Source organism: Ambystoma mexicanum, chromosome 9, assembly GCF_040938575.1.
Source record: "Ambystoma mexicanum isolate Mex_15411 chromosome 9, UKY_AmexF1_1, whole genome shotgun sequence".
NCBI lineage: Eukaryota > Metazoa > Chordata > Amphibia > Caudata > Ambystomatidae > Ambystoma > Ambystoma mexicanum.
In genome coordinates, this window is record NC_090931.1 from 694,139,296 (window position 1) to 694,164,859 (window position 25,564).

Sequence of the window (25,564 nt, forward strand, 5' to 3'; positions counted from 1 at the left end):
GTGAAAGAATGATGGTAGCACGAGCCACACCAGAGTCCTATAGCAATATGGGGTAGACTCAGCTAATGGAGCTCCAAGGGGAGGCACCTCAGGAGGAGAAGAATTTATGGAAGCGTCGAGGGTGTTCTTTAAACCCCTCTGATGGATTGTAGAGGCAGGACAGCACTGGTAAACCAGTAATGCCTGTCACCCTTCTAAAGGTAGCGTTAGAACAGCTTCACTACCCCATACACATGTCAAAGGAAAATCTTGCTGCAACGCTCGCAGAAGACTGGTTCACGCCGAATTTAGCGGAGCATGTTGCATTTTTTATGGTAAACTGCATAATCTGCCAGCAATTCACCTCTGGGCACACACTAAAAGTAGTGAGAGGAATCATCCCCAGACCAAATGGACCTTTCCAGCACCTGCATATCGATTACGTCAATATGATTCAGGTGTGTAATGGGTACAGGTATTTAATTGTGGTGGTGTGTCCTTTTTTCAAGATGAGTAGAAGCAGGTCCCTGTACACACCCCGATGCAACCTGTGCCACAACATTTTTGGTGAGGGAAGTATTCCCTAGATGGGGGGTGTGCGAGGCAATGAGATCAGATAATGGGGCACATTTTGTAAATACAGTTTATGAACAGTAGCTTGGTGCTTGGTATAAAGCACAAGTTCTCGTCGGTGTACCACCTGGAGGGAAATGGTATATGTGAGCGGCTCAACGGCCTGTTAAAAGAGACGATAGCCAAGTTGAAGCTCACATTAAGGAAGGGATGGTTGCGCTGTCTACCACTGGCATTGTTTGCTCTTCGGAACCAACCAGGCTCCGACCATCATCTCACGCCACACAAAATAGTTACTGGTAGAAGGATGAGGACCCCTCTAACCCCCCGAGTCAGAGCTAGATGTGATGCCCAGCCAACTAGGGAGATTCTGAGAGCAGAGATGAAAGCCGATCTTGACTGTTTGACATCCAGCGCCTTTGTCATTTCAGGACAGCTGCAGCGACGGCAGAAAGGGGACAGCACAGCACAAACCACAAAGGATAGTGCTGATGCAGGCGCAGCTCACAGCCTTTGTGCGCCCCTCGTCTTTCCTGGTGACAGCGTCCTCGTAAGAAACTTTACCAGAAAAGGGTGGGACGAGCCAAGGTTTAATGGCCCTTTCATTGTGGAGGACTGCACCCTGTCCGCTGTCAAGCTCCAGGGCAGGAGAGCCTGGATCTTCCTAAATGACATTAAGCCTTTTGTAGGTGAGAGCCCTCCTGCTGCACCCAACTCCGCAGAAACCACAGACAACGGGGAAGAACCTCAGCATGTGCAGACAAGATCCATGATGAGGAATAAGGACGCATGAGCAGCAAAACAACGAGAACTCCAGTAAAGTGTGACTTTTAAAAACAAGACATTTCCTCAAACCAAGTGAAAGGGGACAAAAGGACAATAATATGAACATTCAATACAGCAAAAATTGCAGAGACAAGAGGAGAGTTGCACACCCAAGCTACAGTGACACTACTAATATGAACATTTAAACCCGCACAAATCATTGTGAAGGCCCCAAGACTCTGATAGACTGCAAATGAGACATTATTGAGAACAAAAATGATATCTTGAAGCTACCAGAACCAAGACTTTATTCAAAAGAACGCATGGTATCTCCTAATAGAAATATTACAAAGGATGTGCTTTCCTATGTATTAGAGACATATCCATCACTTGTAGGGAGAGACACCAGTCCCCGAGAATTTATTCAAAGTCCAGCTAACAGAAAGATAATACGGCAACTACTGACTGTTCTCACAGAAGCTTTTGCCGAAGTGCCAGAGTACTGGGAATAAGGACAAATGCTCCCACCTCAAGTGATCATCGATGAACTGACCTACACCATATTTTTCAAAATCATAGAGGAGTGCCCAGGACTTGTCTGGAGAACCACAGATACACTAACCTTTATCAGAGATCCAAGAAACAATGAATTTCTCAAAAAGTATGGTACAAATTAAACTACGTGGTTGCAATCCACGCAGCAGGGAAGTGTAAAAACTGTTCACATCAAAAGAAAGGCTTGCGATCAGGGCCCAGCAAACAAACCCGGTGTCCCTGTCTCCCGCAGATACGCAGCTTGTGTCATGACTCCGCTATACCAGGTGGTCGTGGTGGCGGAGGAATCGGCGGCGATATGTGAGTGTCCGTTGCATCCATTCAGGGGCTTATGTTGCACAAGATCCTCCCAAGATGGCGGAACCTTACGGACCTGTACCAAACCAGCCTCCTACTACAGTGTCTACTGCGGAGGAGCCTCCGCCCCCGAACGGTCAGGTGACCGTATTTCAGGCAGGAACGCAATCCCAGCATTGCGTCGCTACTTCGTATAAAGACGCTCCGTACGTTTGCAACTAAGAACCTCTTCGTGCAGCCTCCTAGCTCTATGTGCTTTCTTTTCTGCCTACTACCTATACCTTGTATCGTTTCAGAAATCTTACCTGCAAACACTTCTACCATCCCCGCTCTTCGTGTGAATCCGTTACCGCGTTCAGCGGTCAGCCGCTGTTTCTTCCTCTCGGCGAATCAACGCGATCCAAGACAGTACTCTGCCCCGCAACGGTAGGAAACACTCCGTGGGCTTCGCAGCTATAACCTGCTTCCTACTCAACCCTCTTTCATTCTGCCCTTAGACTTCACCTCCTTCCTCCTGTGGTTTCCATCCTCCAGTTCCACCCTCGGAGCTACGGAACGAAATCGTGATCTCCTCTGGGTTCCTATTCAGGTACACTACGTTCTCTCTAGAAACCTCCAACCTGCTGCTTACTCCATCTTTCCCATTTCTAACCTGTTTCTTTTACATACATTAGACTCCAGCCTTCTTGCCTGTCATCCGCATTACCAGACTCAACCCAGTAAACCTTCAGGACTCCACGTTTCGAGGAAGACGCTCCACCAGTCTCCTGAAGAGCAGCAACAGGGTTTTCTACCCCAGAGGGTTTCCCTGGGATTCCTGCAGTGCCCAGTTCCTCCCCTTTGGTAGGCTGGGAACGGTAGGGACCTCGAGGGGATTCTCACAATCTTCTTGTACGCCTCTGCTGACCAGGTAGTGATTCTGTGACAAAGTTCCTCATTGTGGTATTGGAAGACTCTCAGAGATTTGACAGCTTGTCCGCAATGTCATGCTCGGACTAGTCGCAGACTATCCAGAAATGGTGGGAAGGCCTGCTGATGTTGACGTTGTCACCTTCCTAAGAGATCCAGTCAATTTCCTACATATGAGGACACTTCTACATAGCATAATGCTCCAAGTGGAACTGTCCAACTTCCAGCGAGAATTCCTAAACTTCCAGCGAGAATTCCTAAGGAGATTTCAGTGAGACTTTTAGCCTAGGGACAGATTGAGGAGACAAAGACTGTTAACGCTGCAAGAAAGGCCTGTGATCTAGCGGCTAGAAACCGTGTTTTCTTCCATCTCATTGAAAACTTTCCAGAACTAGTGGGTAGACCCAGCAATGTTGACATACCTGCATTCCTCAGTGATCCAGCAAAAAACGCACAATTAAACAGGCTACTGAGGGCTATTGCAGCACAACTAAGAAGCAATTATGGACATCCACTACTGAGGAGAGCCTTACAAGGAGGAAATCCAAAACAGAACTTTGTCGTCATCGTTTCACTGTGGAGCAGATGGAGAAAAGAGACACTGTTCTTCAACTTGTCGCTGAGAGACCGAGAGAAAGACCGAGAGAAAGGAGCAGACCCAAGAACTTCACCATCTTATTTCCCTTTTTCTTATTTTTGTCTATTTTTTCATATGTTCATTTTATTTTTACGACATTTTATTTTTGTGTGATTTTTAGCAGTTCCATCTTTTCAGTCTTTCACAGTGTCACAGTGAACAGATTCCTGCATGTCCTCAAGGCCGAGGCAAATTGGAGAAGTGCCCTGGGACGGTGTTTACTATACAAATGCAGAATGAATCACAACCCGGCCTTCTCACCTGGGTCCTCCCCCTCGAACTTTAGAAACTGGATCGCTGGAGGTCTTAGCTCCCTGAGTCAGCTATACGAAGGAAACCAGCCGCTGACGTTCGTTCAATGCAAAAGAGTCTTTAATCTCTCTGAGTCTGACAGGTTCTCGTATATCCAAATCAGGCACTGGTGCTGACATCCCCAGACTCGGTTCGCGGCCACACGGGAGCTTGATGCCCTGGAACTAACTTCGGCTGACCATCCAGCCCGAGGACGTATTTCAACGTTGTACCGACTGTTCCAGGTAAATCTATTGGCAGCTAAAGCAACGTATATGTCGCAGTGGGAAAGAGACCTAGGACATCCGATCCAGGATAAAGCTTGGACTGACATTTGGTCACGCACGCATTCGTCCTCTTTCTGCATTACCAATCGGGAATGTGCGCATAAACTTCTCTTGAGATGGTACTACCCGCCGCCTCGACTGCACCACTTCAATCCATCCCTGGACCCACAATGCTGGCGCTGCTGTGGCTCACCAGGCTCTTACCTACACATGTGGTGGACTTGCCCAGTGGCGGCGGACTTCTGGACCCAGTGCATTACCACCATTGCAGACATTACCCAGATTACGCTGCCACTGGAGCCGGAGCCGCTCCTCCTGGGGACCCCGATCCCGGGCATCTTTCCAAGATCGGGCCCGCTAGCGGCCCTCATCACACAACTGCTCCTAGCCGCGAAAATCACAATAGCCAGGACATGGAAATCCCCAGAGGGCCCCCTGATGGTGTTGTGGTGGTTGAAGCTCTGGGACATCTTCATTGCTGAGAAAATCATGGCGGCAAGCAGAGGCCGCCTCCACCGCTTCACAAACATGTGGTCTCCGGTGATAGACTATGACCAACGCTTTCCAGCCCTGACACATAAACCACGTTTGGTGATGAATGCCCAGCGGGCAGCAGACTGGGACCGGACTCCTTTGGTGGATAAGCAGGTCCCGGAAGGTAGCCAGAACTAAGGGGTGTCGGGAGGAAGCTCAGAGATACATGAAAAGGACTTAATGATGTAAGTTATTCTAAGGAGTGGGGAGCCGGAGATCGGACTTAATTGGCGAAGGAGCAGGCCTCGGGGGACAGCCAGATTCAAAGTATGGGGGTGGGTATAAGGGGATGCACGATTATAAGTTAAAGTTGTTAAGAAGTGCTGAATTGATGTGATACCTTATTTTCCTGTGTGCTAACTAAAATAAACATGTTAAAAAAAAGAAATGCAGAATGAGTGTGATGTGCTCAAAACGGTAGTCTTACCTTTCTCCATAGTTTAGCAAAGAGAACTGTACTGCCTATCCAGAGACTACTGTCTTCACCCGTGAGAAGGGACATTTGAATAGCACTCATCACTTTAGTAGTTACTGAACTTTGGAGCAACGAGATCAGAATAAGAAAAGAAATAAACTATTGACTATGGACTTGATCGACATGGGGGCCCAGAACAGTAACTTAGTTTTACCCCAAACAGAGGGACGCCCCCGCTTCCCTGGAAGGAAATGCTGCCAGCTATCGTACAAGACTATAATGTATATATGCATAGTAATTATCATTGTGTTTTTATCCTTGACTATAAGAACTGCATTTTTTATTGGTGCACGAAGTGTCCCAATGTCAGTGCACCCATCAGATTCTGAACATCTGGGGCCTACGAACGCACCCAGACCATATATAATAATCTCTGTTCCAAGAGGAGCTGAGGAGAAAGCAAAGGATTTGCAATTGAATGTAATTAGTAGAGATATGTATTCACTTGAAGTGATGAATGGAGAGAAAAGCTGGAGACAGGGTCAGCACGGAATGAATGATAATGTAGCACCGACCATGGCACACACCCACACACAGAATGCACATAAACAAGGGCAAGTGTCAGTGGCAACAGGGCCTCCAACAAAGGCAGCAGAGAAGAAGAGACTGCCTGCCGAACAATTAATTCCAGAGAATAGTGGAAATGACCAAGAAAAGCCATGTGAAGCACCAAAGATGGTAGGAATAGCAAATTCCCTCAAAAGAACGGAAGTGGCCACGAAGAAAATCACAGAGAAGACACAAATGATGATGGATTATTTGTTCCCATTTATAGTCAGAGCAAAGAAACTGCACGAGGAGCTGAAAAACAGGATTACAGAAACTATGACAGCAAGCACACCAGCTCCAACGCAAGGGGCAAGCCGCAGGCCTACAACACAGCCACGCGTGGGAAGGTCGGCAGACAGCAGGTGGTCAGGGGAAGCTTATGACAGACTACAAGAAGAAAAGAAGGAAAGCACAAAACCATCCCCTACCACAGCGATGAAGTCGAGGCAACCTGCTCCACCAAGATACCCGAAGTGGAAAAGCAGCACCGATGCATTCAGAGACGTAGTAATAGAGAATTACAGGAAAACGCTGAGGATCAAGAGAAGCCCTCATGAAGATAACAATGAACTTAATGACTACCTGGACAGCACAGCCCATCTAGGAAACAACATATGGTACCAGCTGTCGTGATAAGCTGCTAGGCGCTTGCAGTAACCTGCATTTGCACTAACCCACTGAGCTATCTTGTGTGTATTAGATCCTATTCGAAGCGTGGAGGAAAATGCTGACATCAACCAGGCCTCTCGAACTGGGTGAGCCTGCATGCTTGCAAGGGGTTCATTGCGAAGGCCTTTTCTGAAGACATAAAACATCTAGCATTTGCAAGAGGCTCTACGCAGCCCTTGGGAGCAAGGCACAGCTTTGCTCGTCTTCGCTCTGCGAGTCAGGTGCACTGATAAGGCAAGAATGTCAGATCTTCTCAAAACACAGTGCCCGAAGCCTGGGAGCCAAGACTGGCTGTTTCCAGTCTTGTAAATTTCCAAGCGAAAACATGTTTACTGCCCGGAAGGGTGAGCCTAGAAGCTTCTCGAAGAGCTGACAGGTCATGATGATTGACATGCAGCTCCTAATAAGAGAACTATACTTGGACCAGGGAAGGGAGGACTCATCCTGGGCTGTTGGAAAGACGCGCGTACCAAGAAGAACAGTGCCTGGACGACCAGCTGTGCACTATCTGGGCCGAGACTCCTAGCATCACATCCCCGCTCTGGTGTACGACTGTGGGGGCTTGGCCAGTCCTCCCCATCTCTTCCGAGGAGTGCCGGGCACCTGTAGCGGCGAAGGTCCTGGGTGTGATCAGATCGTACCTTCATCTACATTTTATTAGGAGCGTAAGACCAAATAATTGCATATTCATCTGTGATTGATAATTGGCATTATATAGCTTGCACTTTCTATTTCCACATTATTGTAAATTGCTACTTAGTTCTCATTAGACACTGTAGATAATAAATGCAAGAATCATATATTCTGTGTGATTGGCTTTTTTCCAGACTGAGTTCATCGTGCGTCTTAAACCTTATTTGTGTGGGAAGGTGTCATGATGCCTACCCCCGGAGCACCAGGCCAGGCCCAGCGCCCCCGGGAGCAGGCATCATGCCCCCGGGTAAAAGCCCAACGGCCCCTTATAGGGGCTCTTTGGACTCTGTCCTGGCGCCTTTGGCGCCAGGCTCATGTTGGACATCAGTCCTGGCGCCATAGGCTCCAGGCTCATAAAGGAAGGTGTTTTGTGCACTTACCTGATGCAGACCATGCTGCAAGATTTAGGCCTCCCTGAGACCTGAAAGGGACTATTTTTTCATTGGGACTATTTTGCCACTCTGGCGTGGCCAGGGAAGGATACTTACCTGGAACTACTTTGGGGGCTATTTAAGCCACGCCCAAACAGTAGCTCACGCTTCGCGTTGTTCTGCATCCAAGCAGCTGAACGCTCACCGTGTCTGCTCCTGCATCTGGTCTCCAGCCACGCCTGCCTCGATCCTGGAAAACCTGTAAGGAAAGAAGGGAAGAGAAAGGTGAAAACCAAGAATTTGATCAAACTTCTTACCTGCATCCGGAACCTTCACGCCAGCGTTCCTGAGAAAAGACTGCACCAGAAGCAGGCTGGAGAGTTCATCCTTTCAAACCATAAGGTAAGCTTCAACCGGGGATTTCGGAGGAAGTTAGAGAAGAACGAAGGGGGGAAGAGGGGAGCAAGCACACTATTCTGCAGACTGTTAATCCCCTTTCTCATCTGCAGAAGGATATTCCTACGGGCCAGACAAGCAAGATTTGAGGATTTGAGGGTCCTGTTCAGTCGGTGTTCCGAGTTCTGCGCATCACGCTCGAAGAAGCCACAGCAACCCAGACTAGACCAGCGCCTCCGTGCGAGTCAGGTGAGCGTTACAGAACGCGAATCCTTCCCACCCAGGCGCTATGGAAACTTCTGAGACTGATCAGTTGGCCCAACTACTGGGGGAATTACGGGCTGAAGTACATGCCGCTCGTCAAGAGACTAATGCTCTCAGGAGGGAAGTGATTGTATCAAAGGAAAGAACTGATGACCTGGCTAGACAGTTTTTGCAAGGTCAAGCTGGACACACTCCTCTACCCGGTTCCGGGGGGAACCCCGCTCCTGTGGTTCCCAGTAACCCTGTGCAGATTAATCTACCTGGAAACATGCCGCTGGCCCCACCCGAACGCTTTGCTGGGGACCCCAAACGATTCGCCGTATTCATGAATCAGTGTCGTTTGCACTTCCTATGCAGACCTGGGGCCTTCCCTAATGACCAGACCAAGGTAGCCTTTGTATTGTCATATCTCAGCGGCTGTGCTGCCGATTGGTCAGTTCCACTGGTTACTCAAGATGACCCGATTCTCTGTGATTTTCAAGGATTTCAAGCAAGCATGGAAAGGTTATTTGCTCGACACTCTCAGGGGCAGGCTCTGGATGACGAACTCCTATCCCTGCGACAGGGCAATCAGGACCTCCTGTCCTACATTGCAACCTTTAATAGACTAATTGTGGAAACTGGGTGGCCAGAGGATAAAAGAATCACGTTATTTTATCGAGGTCTATGCGGAGAACTTAAAGATGTCCTGGCCCAAGTTATAAATCCGCCCCAAGAATTCACAGAATATATAGACTTAGTGGTCCAATTGGATCACAGACTTCAAAACAGAAAAGCAGATCGGTCCAAGTTTGAGACCCGGGTGTTGGTCAAGACCCACGCTAACCCCAAGGGTGCTGATGTCTCTGAGCCTATGCAAATCGGAGGGGTTAAAGGACCTTTAACTCAAAAAGAACGTGAAAGAAGACGGCAGATGCAATTATGTCTTTATTGTGGGTCCTCTGGACACTTTCTACGAGATTGCCCGGCAAAACCGCCAAAGAAGGTGGTAGGAGCTGCTGATAAAAACCATGAAGCCTCTGTTTCGGGAAACAACCACGCCCGACAAGCGTAGGGGTCTGCTTGCCGAGCTTGAAAAATAACTCTCAGACCTCGCATTTCATTGTGCCAATGGTCCTCGTAGATCCGGAACAGCCTAAGCGGTTGCATGCAATAAAGGCATACATCGATAGTGGGGCTATAGGAAATTATGTGGATCGTGAATTGGTCTCTAGGATTAACCTCCCTCTGCGTCCTAAAACCAGCAAAGATGTCATCACCACAGTCGATGGAACCGAAATTGCCTCTGGACCGGTAACACATTCCACTGCTGAGGTGACACTTATAGGTCCGGACGGCCATCGGGAGGCAGTTGTGTTTGATGTAATCAAGGCTCCAAAGTTTCAGGTTATTCTCGGAATCCCTTGGTTAGAGACACATAATCCTCGAATTGATTGGCGAGCGAAGAGAATAACCTTCCCGGATTGTGCACAAACCTGCTACCCAGAAAATCTGAAGATTAGTCTAGCGTCTGTAACCTCTGCCTCCATGCAACTACCTCCGGAATACCAAGACTTTCAGGACGTCTTCCAAAAGGAACAGGCCAACACGTTACCTCCCCACAGATCGTACGATTGCCAAATCGATCTGGTGCCCGGTGCACAACCCCCTTGTAGCAGGATTTATGCCCTTACTGAACCTGAGAATCTGCATTTGAGACAATATTTAGATCAATACCTAGCCAATGGTTTCATTCGCCCGTCAAAGTCTCCGGCATCCTCGGCTTTGTTCTTCGTGCCCAAAAAAGAAGGCGACCTTAGAACTTGTATCGACTACCGCGCATTGAACCAGATAACTGTTAAAAACTGTTACCCTCTGCCTCTGATCCCTGAACTCCTTGACCAGGTGTAGGACTCTTGCGTATACACCAAGTTAGATCTCCGGGGGGCTTATCATCTGGTGCGAGTAAAAGAAGGTGACGAATGGAAAACAGCCTTCCGTACAAAATATGGATTATTCGAATACCAGGTGATGCCTTTCGGGTTGTGCAACGCGCCTGCTGCCTTCCAATTCTTCATGAACGATGTCCTTCGGGAACTCATCGATGTTTGTGTTGTCGTATATATCGATGACATTCTTGTGTACTGCTCTTCGGAATCTTATCACAGAAAGCATGTCAGGGCCGTCCTTGAGAAATTGCGCCAGCACAAACTGTTTGCAAAGCTGGAAAAGTGCATTTTCCATACCACCGAGGTTGAGTTTCTTGGATTCATCCTGACACCTAAAGGGGTCCGAATGGACTCACGAAAAGTGGATGCCATCCTCAAATGGCCATCACCTAGTTCGGTGAAAGGTGTCCAAAGCATGCTTGGTTTTGCCAATTTTTATCGCAGATTTATCCCGGAATTTTCAAGTGTGGTACAACCCATCACTGCACTCTTGCGGAAAAATAAACGCTTCGAATGGACCGAGGAAGCCGAACAGGCCTTTCAGGAATTGAAAGCTAAATTCACGTCCGCACCTATTTTGAAGCACCCGCGTCCCGATCTCCCATATATAGTCGAAACCGACGCGTCCATCTTAGCCATGGGAGCTGTCCTGTCTCAGAGAGACCCTGAAACCAACCAACTGCACCCCGTAGCATTTTGGTCCAGAAAGTTCTCGCCGCCTGAGGTAAATTATGCAATCACCGACAAGGAATTATTAGCCATTAAGTCCGCCTTTAAGGCTTGGCAGCATTATCTTTGGCACCAGGCATACCATCACCGTGATCACTGATCACCGAAACTTACAATATTTAAAAACTGCCAAGGCTCAATCGTCACGTCAGCTCCGATGGGCTTTGTTCTTTGCTGAGTTCGATTTTGTAATCACTTACCGCCCCGGCTGTAAGAATGGCAAAGCGGACGCGCTATCTCGAATAGGAATGGGAGGAATAGACACAAACTCAGAACCTGTGCCGATAATTCCCGAACAAAGAATTTTGGGGATAACCTCTTTACAAACCCTTGAAGACATTCAAGCATGGGTAAAACAACTCCTGGACTCTACAGCCTTGCAGGTTTGGATCCAAAGGGGGTCTTACTTTTCGGTCAACGATGGCCTACCTTACTTCCAAGGACGCTTATTTCTGCCAGAAAAGGAATTGCAAGAACTGGTTATTTCCCGTCATCATGATACCCTGATGGAAGGACATCCTGGCATTGCCAAAACTGAGGAAAAAATTAAACGACAATTCTGGTGGCCTTCCTGGTGAAAGGATATTAAATCTTTTGTGATGTCCTGTGGAGTTTGCGCCCAAAACAAAGGCCAAAAGACAAAACCCGCCGGTCTTCTTCAGCCTTTAGACATTCCACCAGCACCTTGGCACACCTTGTCACTAGATTTTATCACAGACCTGCCCCCTTGTAATGGATACAATACTATTCTGGTTGTGGTGGATTTATTTTCCAAGATGGCACATTTTATTCAGTTGAAGGTATTACCTTCAGCTTCTGTCCTAGCCAAGGAATTCCTCAAAAATATCATCCGTTTGCATGGATTCCCGTCCATACTAGTCTCCGACCGGGGAAGCCAGTTTATTTCTCATTTTTGGAGAAAGTGTTGTCAACTGGCACAAATCGACGTAAGACTCTCAACCAGCCACCACCCACAGACCGATGGTCAGATGGAGAGAACGAACCAGACCCTTGAACAATACCTACGATGTATGTTGCACCAATCGGAGGGTAATTGGAAGGATATTTTATGGGTGGCCGAATATGCATACAATAACTCGGTACACTCTGGAACTGGACAAGGCCCCTTTTATACCCTATATGGACATCACCCTCGTACTTCAGACCTGGACTCACCTCTGAGCCTTGAAATGCCCGCAGTGGACCATTTGCATTCCACGATAACTCAAGCCTTCAAGGATGCAACTGCACATTTGCAACAAGCGAAAGGGAAATACAAAAAGAATGCGGATCTGCATCGGAGTGAGGCGCCTCCATACCAAATAGGGGATCAAGTATGGTTGGCTACCAAACACTTATTGCTCAAGGGACCTCGAACTTTTAATCCAAGGTATTTGGGCCCTTACTCGATCAAAGCTATAATTAACCCAGTGGCAGTCAAGCTCGATCTACCAGCTAACATGCGGATTCACCCCGTTTTTTATTTTTTTTTTAAAACTCTGTTTATTGAGTTTTAGAGCTTAACAACATAACAAGAAACATGAATCATCGGCATACAACAATCGAGAAAGGCAAAGCATAGCATAGCATAGCAGCATTAAAGACACTATCAAAGGCAAGAGGGGGGCACCGCAGGTCCATGGGCCAAGGACAGTTGCAGGTCAAGGCGGGTAGATAAAGTCAATCAAGATGTTGAGCTGTATCGACCGGCGGGGTTTACTGCGCATCAAGCCATTTGTCCCATATTTTCCTGAATTTGCGGGGTACCCCGCGCGTTGTAGATCCGGCGTTCCGAAGCCGCACACCTGTTCAAGTCATTCCTCCATCAGTTCAGGCACAGTGCGTCTGCGGAACCCCATTTGGCCGCGATAAGTCTCTTGCCAGCCCCTAATGCTATTGAGAGGAACATTTTACCATGTTTTGTCAGGTCTACTTCCCCCCAGATGCCCAGGAGTACCATTTTGGGGTCCCTAGGGATTGGTGTTCCCATGGCGGCAGAGATCATATTAATGCAGTCCCCCCAGAAGAGCTGTAACACTGGGCATTCCCATATCATATGGTAGAAGGTGGCGGACTCAATTTTGCACCTGATACATGTCCCATCATCTAGTCCCCCCCATCTGGCCATTGCAGCCCGTGAGTGATAAGAGCGGTGGAGAATTCTCAATTGTATTAGTCTGAGTTTATTTTCTATCCCAATTTCCCTGGGGGACATCAATGCATCGACCCAGTCCTCCGGCTCCAGTTGACCCACCTCCCTTTCCCACTGTGCTTTGAGCTTGTCAAGCTGCGTAGTCCCAAAAGAATTGAGGGCCTGATAGAGAGTGGAGGTGACCTTTGAAGGGATGCCTTGGGGGAGGATATTGGTCTCAATGGGAGAGCATGTGGGTGTGGATGGCGTGGGCCAACTGCGCATGTCGAAACCGGTCCATGGGCGTAAGATCAAACTGTACTTGCATAGTCTCGAAGTCTAGGATGCGCCCCCCCTGTATCACCTGTGCCAGTGTGTGTATCCCTTTTGCGTGCCAGTGAGCGAAAGCACCCATTTTCACTACTTCTGGGAGGAGTGCGTTGTGCCACATAGGTTGGGACAGTGTTGGAATTCCTTTCCAGCCGACCAGTTTGTGCGCTTCCCGCCAAGCACGGCGGACATGGTGAATCGTCTTGGGAAGCCTCGGGTGACGGTTGTGGGTGGCATACAGTGTCTGGAGTGGGGATAACGGGGCCATGGTCTCCAGCTCGATACGGATGTGCGGTAGTGTGGGGTCAGCATGCATCCAATCGTTTACCACTCCGATCTGTGTTGCAAGGTAGTATGTACGTATGCAGGGCAAGCTGATACCCCCCTCCCCGACCGATCTTTGAAGCGTATCAAGGGCAATTCTGGATTGCCTCCCTCCCCATAATAGTGTGGGGAGATTCCTATCGATAAGTGCGAAGAATTCCTTGGAGATGGCGAATGGGGCGTTTTGGAGGACGTGGAGGAGTCTGGGGAGGGTCATCATCTTAAATAGTGCGGCTCTACCCAACAGCGACAGGGGGAGTGATTGCCAGTGGGAAGTGTCTCTGTTGAACCGCTCAAGCACAGGTTGTAGGTTCAGTTGGGGGAAACTTTCAAGTGTCGGGTCGAGTCGTATGTCCAAATATGTAAATTCCCTGATAGAGATGTGGTATGGGCAGGCCTCAGGAATCGCGGAATCACCACCCTGGATTGGGAAGTAAATGGTTTTGGTTTCATTCACTTTCAGACCCGCAAAGTTCTGATATTCCCTAAGGATGAGGGAAACAATAGGGCAGGAGATGCATGGGTTGCTGAGATAGACAAGGAGATCGTCCGCATATAGCGAAAGGCGGTCTTCACTCCCCCCCGGCCAGGCGAACCCGGTCCAGTTGGTGTTAGCTCTGAGCTCAATAGCAAGTGGTTCGATAGCCAGGAGGAAGAGAAGCGGAGACAGTGGCCACCCCTGTCTCGTACCCCTACCCAGTGGGAATGGTTTAGAGGATCTGCCGTTTACTCTTACCATGGCCTCCGGGAATGCATAGAGCAGCCTGACCCATGATATGAATGCTTGTCCCAGGTTCATCCGGTCCATGATTGCCCACAGAGCATCCCACCCCACCGAGTCAAATGCCTTTTCGAAGTCCACCGCCAGGAGGGCTAGTGGGACCGGTATCTCTTTGGCTCTGCACAGCGCCAGTTGGACCCTGCGTAGGTTCATACGAGTGGACTTGTTGGGCATAAATCCGCACTGGTCCGGATGAATAAGGGTCTCTATTACTTTCAAAAGCCTCTTGGCGAGTGCTCTGGCGAGGACTTTGGTTTCTCCATTAATTAATGAGATGGGGCGATAGGAGGCACATTCCTCCGGAGGTTTCCCAGGTTTATGTATGACTATGATGCATGCCTTCCTGAGGTCCGGGGGGAGCGCCCCGAGTTCTTTGCTGCGTAGGAACATGCGGTGCATATGGGTCGATAGCCCACCTCCGAGGCGTTTCCATGTTTCTGTGGGGAAGCCGTTGGGGCCCGGGGTTTTCCCGGGTTGGAGCTGTGTTAGCGCCTCTTGCACCTCGGTCTCTGTGAGTTCCGCGTTCAGGAGTTCCGACTGGCGTCGCGAGAGTTTCGGGATCTCGATCCGGTCGAGGTAATGGGAGGGTGCAGCCGGCAAGTTCTCGGCGGGTGGGGTATAGAACTTCTCATAGTAGGTGTCAAATGCTTCGACAATGTCAGAGTCGTCTGTGAGTAGTGTGCCATCAGGTGACTTGATGGCACGCACATAACCCCTGTTTTGTTGCCGCCTCTCCAGCCAGGCCAGTGTCTTATTTGCTTTGTCGCCGCGTTCATAAATTTGACTCCGGACGAGCTGGTGGGCAGTTCGTGCTGTGTCCAGAGCTAGGTTACTGAGGGCATCTTGTGCCATGGTCAGGGCATCCTTCGTCTCCCGGTCGCTGCGTTCTAGGGCCTGTCTTTCACACTCCAGGACATGTGCCTCTGCCTCTCTGATCTTCTGGGCTTGTCTTCTTTGGTGGGCAGAAACCGCCGAGATAGTTTCTCCCCGAAGAACTGTCTTATATGCCTCCCAGATCGCGATCGGGCAGTCCACTGAGCCCTCATTGAGCTCGAAAAACTCTGTTGTCTTTTTTTCCAGTTCCTCCGCTATCTCGGGGAGCCGCAGGTGGTATGTGTTCAGACGCCAGTTGCGATCCGGGCCTGGGCGGGCGCTCTTCAGAGTTAAGAGGAGTGGAGAATGGTCCGAAACGCCCCTTGCGAGGAACTCAGCAGCCAGGAGTCTGTGGTTTATGCTACTGGGGATGAAGGCATAATCAATCCTGGAGAACTATTTGTGCGCGCCAGAGAAGAATGAGAAACCGGCCTCGTCGTCATGGAGTGAACGCCATGTGTCCGTCATTCCCAGGGCTTCGACGAACATGGCGAGTGGCGTAGAGGCAGGGCGGCATCCGGATCTCCTATGAGATCTATCGAGATCCGTGTCCATGACCTCGTTAAAGTCCCCTCCTATCACCCACAGATCGGCCTCTTCCTCCAGGAGGACATGCCGCAGTTCAGCCAGTAGTTCCTTCGTGAGCGTGGGGGGCATAAATTGCTGCGAGGCCCCATTTTTCGCCCCAGACATCGGCGAGCAACAACACATATTGGCCCCGGGGGTCCGCTCTGACCTTCTGTCATGATCTCTGCTTCCAAAAGATCAGGACTTGCCCGACTCCCTTGGAAGCAGACCCATAACCCCGGTTCCGAGTGCCAGCCAGTCCCAATTGGGACCTTTTGGACCCTGTCCTGGCGCCAGTGACACCAGGCTCATAAAGATGCCCAGTCCCAGCGCTGGAAGCGCCGGGCTCATAATGCTTGGGTGGACTTACCTGCAGCAGACCATGCTGCTTACTTACCTGCCAGTTGAACCCCTGATCCTCTTCTGTTTGGGACTACTTTTCCTGTTGGGTGGGGCAGGAGCCACTCCCTAGGTTCAGAACACTGGAACTCTTCTGGAAAGCAGGAACTCTTTTCTTATCTAGGCGTGGCTGTGGAAGGAGACACCTAAGCACTACAGGAGGCTATTTAAACCACACCCGATGGATGAATCTTGCTTTGCATTATTCTGCATTCTCTGCAGCAGAACGCTCATCGTGTCTTCTGCTTCTGATACTGGGCCTAAGGGAACAAAGGCTTACCATCCTGGAATCCAGTCTTCAGCAGCACCTGTAAAGACAAAGAAAGAACAGGTTAGCACTACGGTCTTCAGTGGCAGCGCATCTCTTACCTGGTCCATCGGCTGTCACCAAAGCCTCGCGCTGCATTCCGCCATCTGAAAGACAAAGGCTTACCTACTCTTCGCATGCTCTGGAGGTCTTCGCACTGCATTCTGGCATCTGAAAGACAAAAGCTTACCAGCTCTTCGCACGCTCCGGAGGCCTACGGCGCTGCATCCCGCATCTGAAAGACAAAAGAAGGTGCGTTTAAAGACATTGGGCAACTTTATTACTCACGTGCCATTACTCCTTCCCACGCCGAATCCAGTGGGTATTCCAGCACCCTTCAGCTTCTCTAAAGCTCCGAACTTGTACCTGCAAGATAAAAGGGACAGTTAGTGCGCATCGTGAAGCAGGCTACAAACGCCTACTTACGTGCTTCCAGGCGCTTCTATTCCTCACGCGGGTTCGATCCTTAACTCTCATTAGCCCGCCATCCTCCATCGCCGGAACCCTGCAAAACAAGAGATATCATTACAAAAGACTTTTAAGACATTTGAAGTGCCCAGAACTTACCGTTCGTGCAGTTAACGACGGACAGCAGTCCTCTGAGGTCAAGAGGCCTGCACCCTTATCCAGTGAAGAAACTGGTTACGGCACCCTGCCCCGAGGCAGATGGAGAGCTCGGCGTTCACTTACCTAAGGTGAGGGCGTTAACCTTTGGGGTTCTACAGGAGAAGAGAAAGGGAAGAGGAGAGAGGCACCCAATAACCCCAGTTCATTAATCCCATATTTTCTATCTGCAGACATCTTACTCTTCGAGTCAGGCATACAGTGCACAGAGGTCCAGCCCAAAGAGCCAACCGTGTGTTACACATCACCTTTGAAGATACGGCATTCACCCAGTCAAGACCGGCGCCTCTGCGGGAATCAGGCGAGCGTTACACCTTCCTAACCTGTAGGGGTACGCGTTTGTGAACGAGGATCATCGTGCCCCTGGCACCTTTCGTGAATCCGGCCTGGTAGGTGTGTGGGTAGTTGGATCTTTTGAAAAAATTGGAGTTCGTGCCAATCAGGTGTGTTTCGTTTAAAAGAGCTATGTCCGGCGAGTAGCGATTAAGATATTGAAGCACCAGCCTTCGCTTTATGCTGGAGCCCAGTCCGTTAACATTCCAGGACAGTAAGGATATCTTGTTGGAGGTCATCCTATCTGCGTGGGTGCTGTAGCTCGTCATCTGGACGGGTCAATGGCAGTTGCATAGTGTTTGAGGGGGCGCAGGGGTGCCCCCGCAGAGGAAACGCCAGTGGGTCGCTCCGTGACGACCCGCCAGACGCTTGGAGAACAGTGGTGTTATTAGCCGTTTCGCCCGGAGGCCATGCGCGCCCTCCCCGCCAGTGCCCATCGGTGTCATTACTTCTCAATCCATAATTCGGATTCCTTATATACCTAAAACGCCCCCCTCCCTGTACTTCACCCCCTACTGGGAGCACCTTTCGCCTGCATACGTCTGCTTCCAGCCTTCTTGTCTCGTGAATCCGTTTCCTTAGGTCCCCAAAACTCCCCCCACCCTGTACTTCCCCCCCAACTGGGAGCACCTGTCGCCCAAACATTAAACTTATAACTTGGTGAACTACAGCTTCCCCGGGATGATCCGAGCTCGGGTGGTAACCGCTGCGGGATCCCTCGGACTGCGCTTGGGACTGCGGTGCCTAGTCGATGGCGGCCGCAATAATGTAGTTGCCGTGGTATCCCGTGGCGAGTTCATTTCCGTGGTGCCCAGACCTCATCCGTTCCCTGCGTTATTTTTGGTGGAGCGCTGTGGCGATTCGATTTCCGAGACTGTCTGAGTGTGGGGCGGTGAGTTCTGCCCAGGTCCGGGTTTGCGGACAGACGGTCCAGAGGGCGAGCGTCGGGCTGCAGGCCCATTGAGGATCTGCGTTTCAAGCCAGTCCCATGCTTCTTTGGTGTTGTGAAATAGGTGGGTTGTGCCCTCATGGTGGACCTTGAGCGTCGCTGGGAAGAAGAGAGCGAACTTGATTGATAAGGAGTGGAGTTTCTTCTTGACAGAATCAAACGATTGGCGGGCCTTTTGGACCTCTTTAGTATAGTCCGGGTAGAACCCCACTTTGTAGCCATTATATGTAATTGGACCGGAGGCCCGTGCCATCTGCAGGATAGCGTCTCGGTCCCGATATTTGAGGAGACGTGCAATTATTGTTCTGGGCGGGGCTCCTGGGGCAGGTCGCCCGGTGGGTACCCTGTGTGCTCTTTCGATAGAGAATAATTTCGACAGTTTCCTGGGGGCGAAGATGTGGGTCAGCCAGTCTTCCAGGAAAAGTTCGACACTGGGGCCTTCCTCTTTTTCCGGGATCCCAAGGATCCTGAGGTTATTGCGACGTGCCCTGCCCTCACTGTCTTCGGCTCGGTATTCGAGTTGGTCAACTTTTTGGGCAATTATGGCAAGTTGTTGCTCCAACTGGCGGACGTTATCTTCTGTGTCTGACACTCTTTGTTCCGCTTCTCCGACCCTGGACGATAGGTTGCGGAGATCTTGGCGTAGGAGAGACACTTCCGTGGAGACTCCACCTATTTTGAGTTCCAGCGATGTTCTCGAGTCCCCAATTGCCTTCGTTACGTCATTCAGGGAGAGTTGGGGGTCCTGAGTTTCTTCCCTGTTGCCTGGTTCCACCAGGCTATGTGTCTCCTGTCGCAAGGGGGCCTCCACTGTGTAGAGGTCCATTTTGCTCAGCAGGGTCTGCCGCTTGGCCTTGTCTTTGCCCATGTCCAGGTTAGTAGTTTGTGTGCGAATTTAGGCCCAGGTGGATCGCGTGGATGACCCTCAGAGATTGTCGTGGAGGCCAAGTTAGGGTGGGCTTGTCGGGCGCCTATCTGTTGCCCCTCTGTCCTTGATCCTGGGCCCCAGTGATGATATGTAGGTTGCTGAGAGCCAGTCCCCTGTTCTGGCTGGTCCGGTGTGCTCGATGGAGGGTCCAGAGTTTACTGGGGGGGGGGTTTGTCTGTAGTTCACAGTGCGTGATCCTCCAGGAGCTATTCCCCCTTTGTGGGGTGTACGTCCTTTGGTTTCTGCCTGTGGGGCGTTATGGGCCTTTGCTCCCTCCGCAATCACACCCCGAGGACGGTCAGCCCGCAAGGTTTTGGGGGAGCAGGTGCTTATTGGGGAGGGGGGTATGCCTTCAATCCCCACTGCTCCTCACTGTTGTTGTCTTGGAGTGTGCCGCCTCCCTCATGCGGGTCTCTGTCCCGCAGTTCGCCGGATTAGGGGGGGAGAAGCTGCCGTATCCTGCTGCTGCTGTTGCTGCTGGGGGGAGCGCGGCCTCGTGTTGCCAGGTGTTGGGGGGGAGGGGAAAGGGAGGGGTCCAGCTCCGCACCCTCCGACAGCGGGGAGCGCGCTCAGCCCCCGTATGCCAGCTCTACCGCGGGCGTATCTGCTGCACCGCCGGGGATACACTGGAGAGGCGCGGGACACAGTCCAGTTGTTCGCGGAGCTGGCAGGGGGGGGCGCGCGTACCTTGTGGTGTCGCCGTACTGTCCGCAGGCCTCTCTTCCTCCTCACTGCTTCCCAGCCTCGGTGTCACAGTCTCGCCGCTCGGGGGTGGGGGAAGCCTGTTGTGGCGCCTCCGGGAGACCGCTACGTGCTGCCAGCTCCCAGCCGCCAGGGGATCAAGTCGTGATGGCCGCAGGCACAGGGTGCCAGCCGCTGTCGTGCCGCAATTCGGCGCCTCTTCTGGTCACCACCGCAGGTTCCAACAGTGGTCCGCAGGCGTGCCCCCGCCGATCGTGGTCCGGTGGTGGTTCGCTCTCCGGGGGGCCAGGGGCGCGGCCGCTCGAGGGGGGAGGGGCGGAGCAGCCGCTCACGTCCGTCCGGCAATGGCGGCGAGATTCGCGCCGACGGACTCCGGGGCGTTTCTTGCGATCCCGGGTCCGAATCTGCCCCAGATTGCAGGGTTCGCCGCCTGGATGGGTGCGCTGCCACTGTGTTGCCCGAGGTCGGGCGTTTCAGGCGATTACCGGCTTTTTAACAGGATATATTGGCGCGGCCACCGGGAGCTGATGCCTTTAGCTCCTCATGCGCGGCTCGCGCATGCCATTCACCCCATTTTTCATGTGTCACTTTTGAAACCAGTGCAACCAGGAACCAGATTAATAAAGCCAGCAGAACCAATCCAGATAGATTGGGAGCCTGAATTCGAGGTGAAGAACATTTTGGATTCTAAGATCTCAAAATCTAAACTTTTCTATCTAATTGATTGGAAAGGGTACGGGCCTCAGGAAAGGTCTTGGGAACCCAGCGACCACGTACATGCACCTCGGCTGGTAAAAAGGTTCCATCGGAATTTCCCAAACAAACCGAAACCTCCAGAGGGAACGACCGTGGGAGGGGCCTTGGGGGGGGAGTGCTGTCATGATGCCTACCCCCGGAGCACCAGGCCAGGCCCAGCACCCCCGGGAGCAGGCATCATGCCCCCGGGTAAACGCCCAGCGGCCCCTTATAGGGGCTCTTTGGACTCTGTCCTGGCGCCTTTGGCGCCAGGCTCATGTTGGACATCAGTCCTGGCGCCATAGGCGCCAGGCTCATAAAGGAAGGTGTTTTGTGCACTTACCTGATGCAGACCATGCTGCAAGATTCAGGCCTCCCTGAGACCTGAAAGGGACTATTTTTTCATTGTGACTATTTTGCCACTCGGGCGTGGCCAGGGAAGGATACTTACCTGGAACTACTTTGGGGGCTATTTAAGCCACGCCCAGACAGTAGCTCACGCTTCGCGTTGTTCTGCATCCAAGCAGCTGAACGCTCACCGTGTCTGTTCCTGCATCTGGTCTCCAGCCACGCCCGCCTCGATCCTGGAAAACCTGTAAGGAAAGAAGAGAAGAGAAAGGTGAAAACCAAGAATTTTATCAAACTTCTTACCTGCATCCGGAACCTTCACGCCAGCGTTCCTGAGAAAAGACTTTCATTTAAAAGCACTGTGTTGCTCGCTGCAGCGCCGCGCTTCACTCACCTGTCCTCGGGAGTTCTTCTGGCTCCACCGCGACTGTCTGCACCGGTCGCCACATCTCTGCGCCTAGGGGAGAGAAGAAGAGACAAAAGGTGAGCAGAAGGAACATATGAGGAAAGCCTAATTTTCCGCCATAACACTTACCGGTCTTCTGTTGGTGGATCATTCCTCATTTCGGGTCGGCGCCGCTTCGTTGGCAGGTACCGCACCCCGGCCCCTATGGGGAAAGGACAAAAGACATTACTGGAGGAATATTAAGACATTAAGAGGGATCGCCCCCATCGCTAACTCACCTGAGTTTACCATCGACAATTCAAGCCCTCAACGCATCGCCTTCATTCTGCACCTGAAATAAAGGACAGATCACAGGTTAGGAAGGCAACAGAAAAGGAGGCTCAGCACTTGAACTTTTGTAATCTTCATACTTACGGCGTTCCGCTCGGAAAAGTCAAGTGGATCTTGCCAGCGCCATTCTGAAAACCAGTGAAGTAACTGGACAAACACGCGCCCCTGCACCAGAAGCAGGATGGAGAGTTCATCCTTTCAAACCATAAGGTGAGCTTCAACCGGGGATTTCGGAGGAAGTTAGAGAAGAACGAAGGGGGGAAGGGGGTAGCAAGCACACTATTCTGCAAACTGTTAATCCCCTTTCTCATCTGCAGAAGGATATTCCTACGGGCCAGACAAGCAAGATTTGAGGGTCCTGTTCAGTCGGTGTTCCGAGTTCTGCGCATCACGCTCGAAGAAGCCACAGCAACCCAGACTAGACCAGCGCCTCCGTGGGAGTCAGGTGAGCGTTACAGAAGGTAATTAGGAGTGATTTACTTTGCACAAAGGGCTGGATCCCAGGGAGGTGCGGGTACTGTTTATCACTTCATTTGGCGCTGTGAGCAGGGTTTACGAGCACGATGCCATTCTGGAAGAAACATGCAAAAGATGAATGCAATGGGGAAGATAGTGCACTCTGTCACATTCCAGGATGGCCGGCATCAAATGCCTGGTCGGGTGTGGCAGATATTTTGCATCGGTACTCGGCACCGAGGGATGGGACATGCTTGAAAATGATGTTTCCCCGGCGGTAATTAGTAAGTGCTTGGAGAGTTTACCGCTTGAGAAATGCAGAAGGGAGCTTAAGGTAGCAGGAAACATAGGCTGATTATTCCTGCAGGCGCTCAGAAAGGGCATGAGAATGAATTGCTTAAAGATACGCAGATTCTCAAACTAACAGATGAGATTTCCCTGCTCCAGGAGCAACAAATCATTATGAGAGAGACCCTTGAATCGTCTGTTAAGCGGGCTGATCAGATGGAGGACAGGTGTGCCTCTTTAGTTGTGCGTGTAGCCACGCACAAGCGCAGACAGCAGCGGGGCAATCCGTCAAAGATAAGGAGATTCGCGCGCTAATTAGGAAAGATAACTGGGACCCAAATTTATGGTCGGGTGAAGTCAGTGATAGCGAAACTGAGCAAGCATATGACTGGAATGAATCTGTTGAAATTAGGCTTGCTGAATTAGATTGTTCTGATGAAGAGGAGCTGGAATGTGCTCCAAAGAAATGTGTTTATCCAGCGCGGCCGTTAATCACTAACAAGTCAAAAGGCCAAGCTGGCGGTGCAAATATTCAGAATACCAGGATTGTCTGCGATTATACACAGACAGAGCTTTTAGAGATTGCTAAGTTATTTAGACAGAAGCCAGGTGAAGCACTTCTGAGGTGGTACCTTTGCCTCTGGGACACGGGTGCCGATAGTATCTTCTTAACCCCAGAAGAACTGTTAAAGATAGGTTCACTCACTACTAATGTAATGTTGGGACAGATAGTGCGCAGTGCGCTCGGGCATCAAGGCTCTCATTCCTTGTTTAATTGGCTTCAGACTGCCCTAATGACTTTGTATGGGAGTCCAATGGATATGGAAGAGAGTTGGGGCAGTTGGCAATCACTAACTGAAGCAACAGATCAGCTTAGAGAGATGGGTTTACAGTGTGCACTGCACAGTGCAAATTTTGCAGGGCCTGACATGGAGTTGTTTACAGCTGGAATTCGCGTACGTTTGTTAAGAAATGCACCGAGTCACATGAAGGGCGCATTGCTTTCATTGCTGGGTCCAGCGCAAGGCAAAGCCATTGGTGAAGTGGCACTTCTGTTAGGGCAATTAGAAGGGCTGGATGTGCGTAAAGCAGTGCGCCTAGTGGCTGCAAACAATGATTCAGAGAAAAAGCGTAGCGAAAATGTAAAGTCTAAAGAGAAAACTGATACTGTTGAGATCACACGCAGACAAATGTGGGTGGACCTGCTAAAAGCGGGAATTCCAAGGGAAGAGATAGACGGTAAACCCACATCTGTGCTGCTTGAGAAATGGAAGAAATTGAAAAAACAGGGATCGGGAAAAACTAAGCCCTCTGCACCCTCTGAAGAGGAGGTGTTTAAGCCCAAAGTGCGAGCAAAAGGTTACCCTGATTTGGCAAAGGACAAGTGGGAGGTCCCAGACCTCATTTTTGATTGAAGGGCTGGCTCTGTCTTTGAGGTACGGTTAATAAAGAGAACTAGTCCCAGAGACAGACGCCCTTTTGTGCCACTTACCTTGCATTTGGATGAGAAAGTAAAACATGTTTTGGCTCTATTAGACACAGGAGCTGAGGTAACCATTCTGAATGGCAATCCCAGTAAATTATCTGGTCCCAGAGTTTTGGTCAATGGTCATGGGGGAGCAGAAACTGTTGCAAAAGCCTTTAATGTAAAAATGTCAATTGGCGAGGGATTGCCTTTCACAGAAAATGTTTTGATTGCAGATATACCGGAGTACATCCTTGGCATAGATGTGTTGTTGGGCAAAAGTGTGACTACAGATTTAGGCAAATTTGTTTTTGGCAATCGAAAAATCCATGTGAGAGTTGTTAACCCCGTTGTGGTTGGGCATGCCAAATGGTCCCCCTTGCATTTACCTCCTCCTGCTGAGCCAGTGTGCGTGAAATAGTACCGGTTGCCAGGAGGACATAAAGAGATTGGTGAAACTATTGAGCCATTGGTGAAAGCTGGCATAATGAGGCCGGCAGTCAGCCCATTCAACTCGCCGATCTGGCCTGTCCGCCGCCCGGATGGGGCGTGGCGTCTGACGATTGATTACCGCATTTTGAGCAAGAAGGTGCCGCCCTTAGCTGCGGCGGTACCAGACATCATCCCCCTGAATGAAAACCTTACGAGAGAAGTGGGTGAATGACATGTGGTCCTTGACCTGGCCAATGCATTTTTCTCCATTGATATTGACACTGAATCACAAGACCAATTTGCTATCACTTGGGAAGACAGACAATTTACCTTTACTAAATTGCCCCAGGGGTATGTGCATAGTCCCACTCTGTGTCATGGATTGATTGCCAGAGACTTAAAGATGGTGCAGTTGGATGATGTATTTATTGCTCATTACATTGATGACATCATGCTGACCAGTGCTGAGAAAGAACATGTAGAAAACGCTGCTGAAAAGTTGATCACACACATGCAAAATCGGGGGTGGGCCATAAATCCCAAAAAGGTACAGGGGCCTGCTCAAGAGGTGAAATTTCTAGGTGCAATCTGGTCTGGGTCAGTTAAGAAAATTCCCGACCCGGTAATTGATATGGTTCAGCAGATGGCTCCACCAGCAGATAAAAAAGAGGCACAAAGATTCATTGGGTTAATGGGTTTTTGGAGAAATCACATACCTCATTTAAGCCTGATACTGAAACCCATTTACAAAATCACCAGAAAGAAACATGACTTTACATGGGCCTAGAGCAACAGACGTCCTTCCAACAGGCTAAAGACGCATTGCAAAATTACATCACGCTGGGGCCCATGACAAAAACTGATCTTTTTGAATTGGAAATTCTTGTCTACAATGACGTGGCTCTGTGGAGCTTGTGGCAAAAGCAATGACAGAAAAGAGTGCCACAGGGGTTCT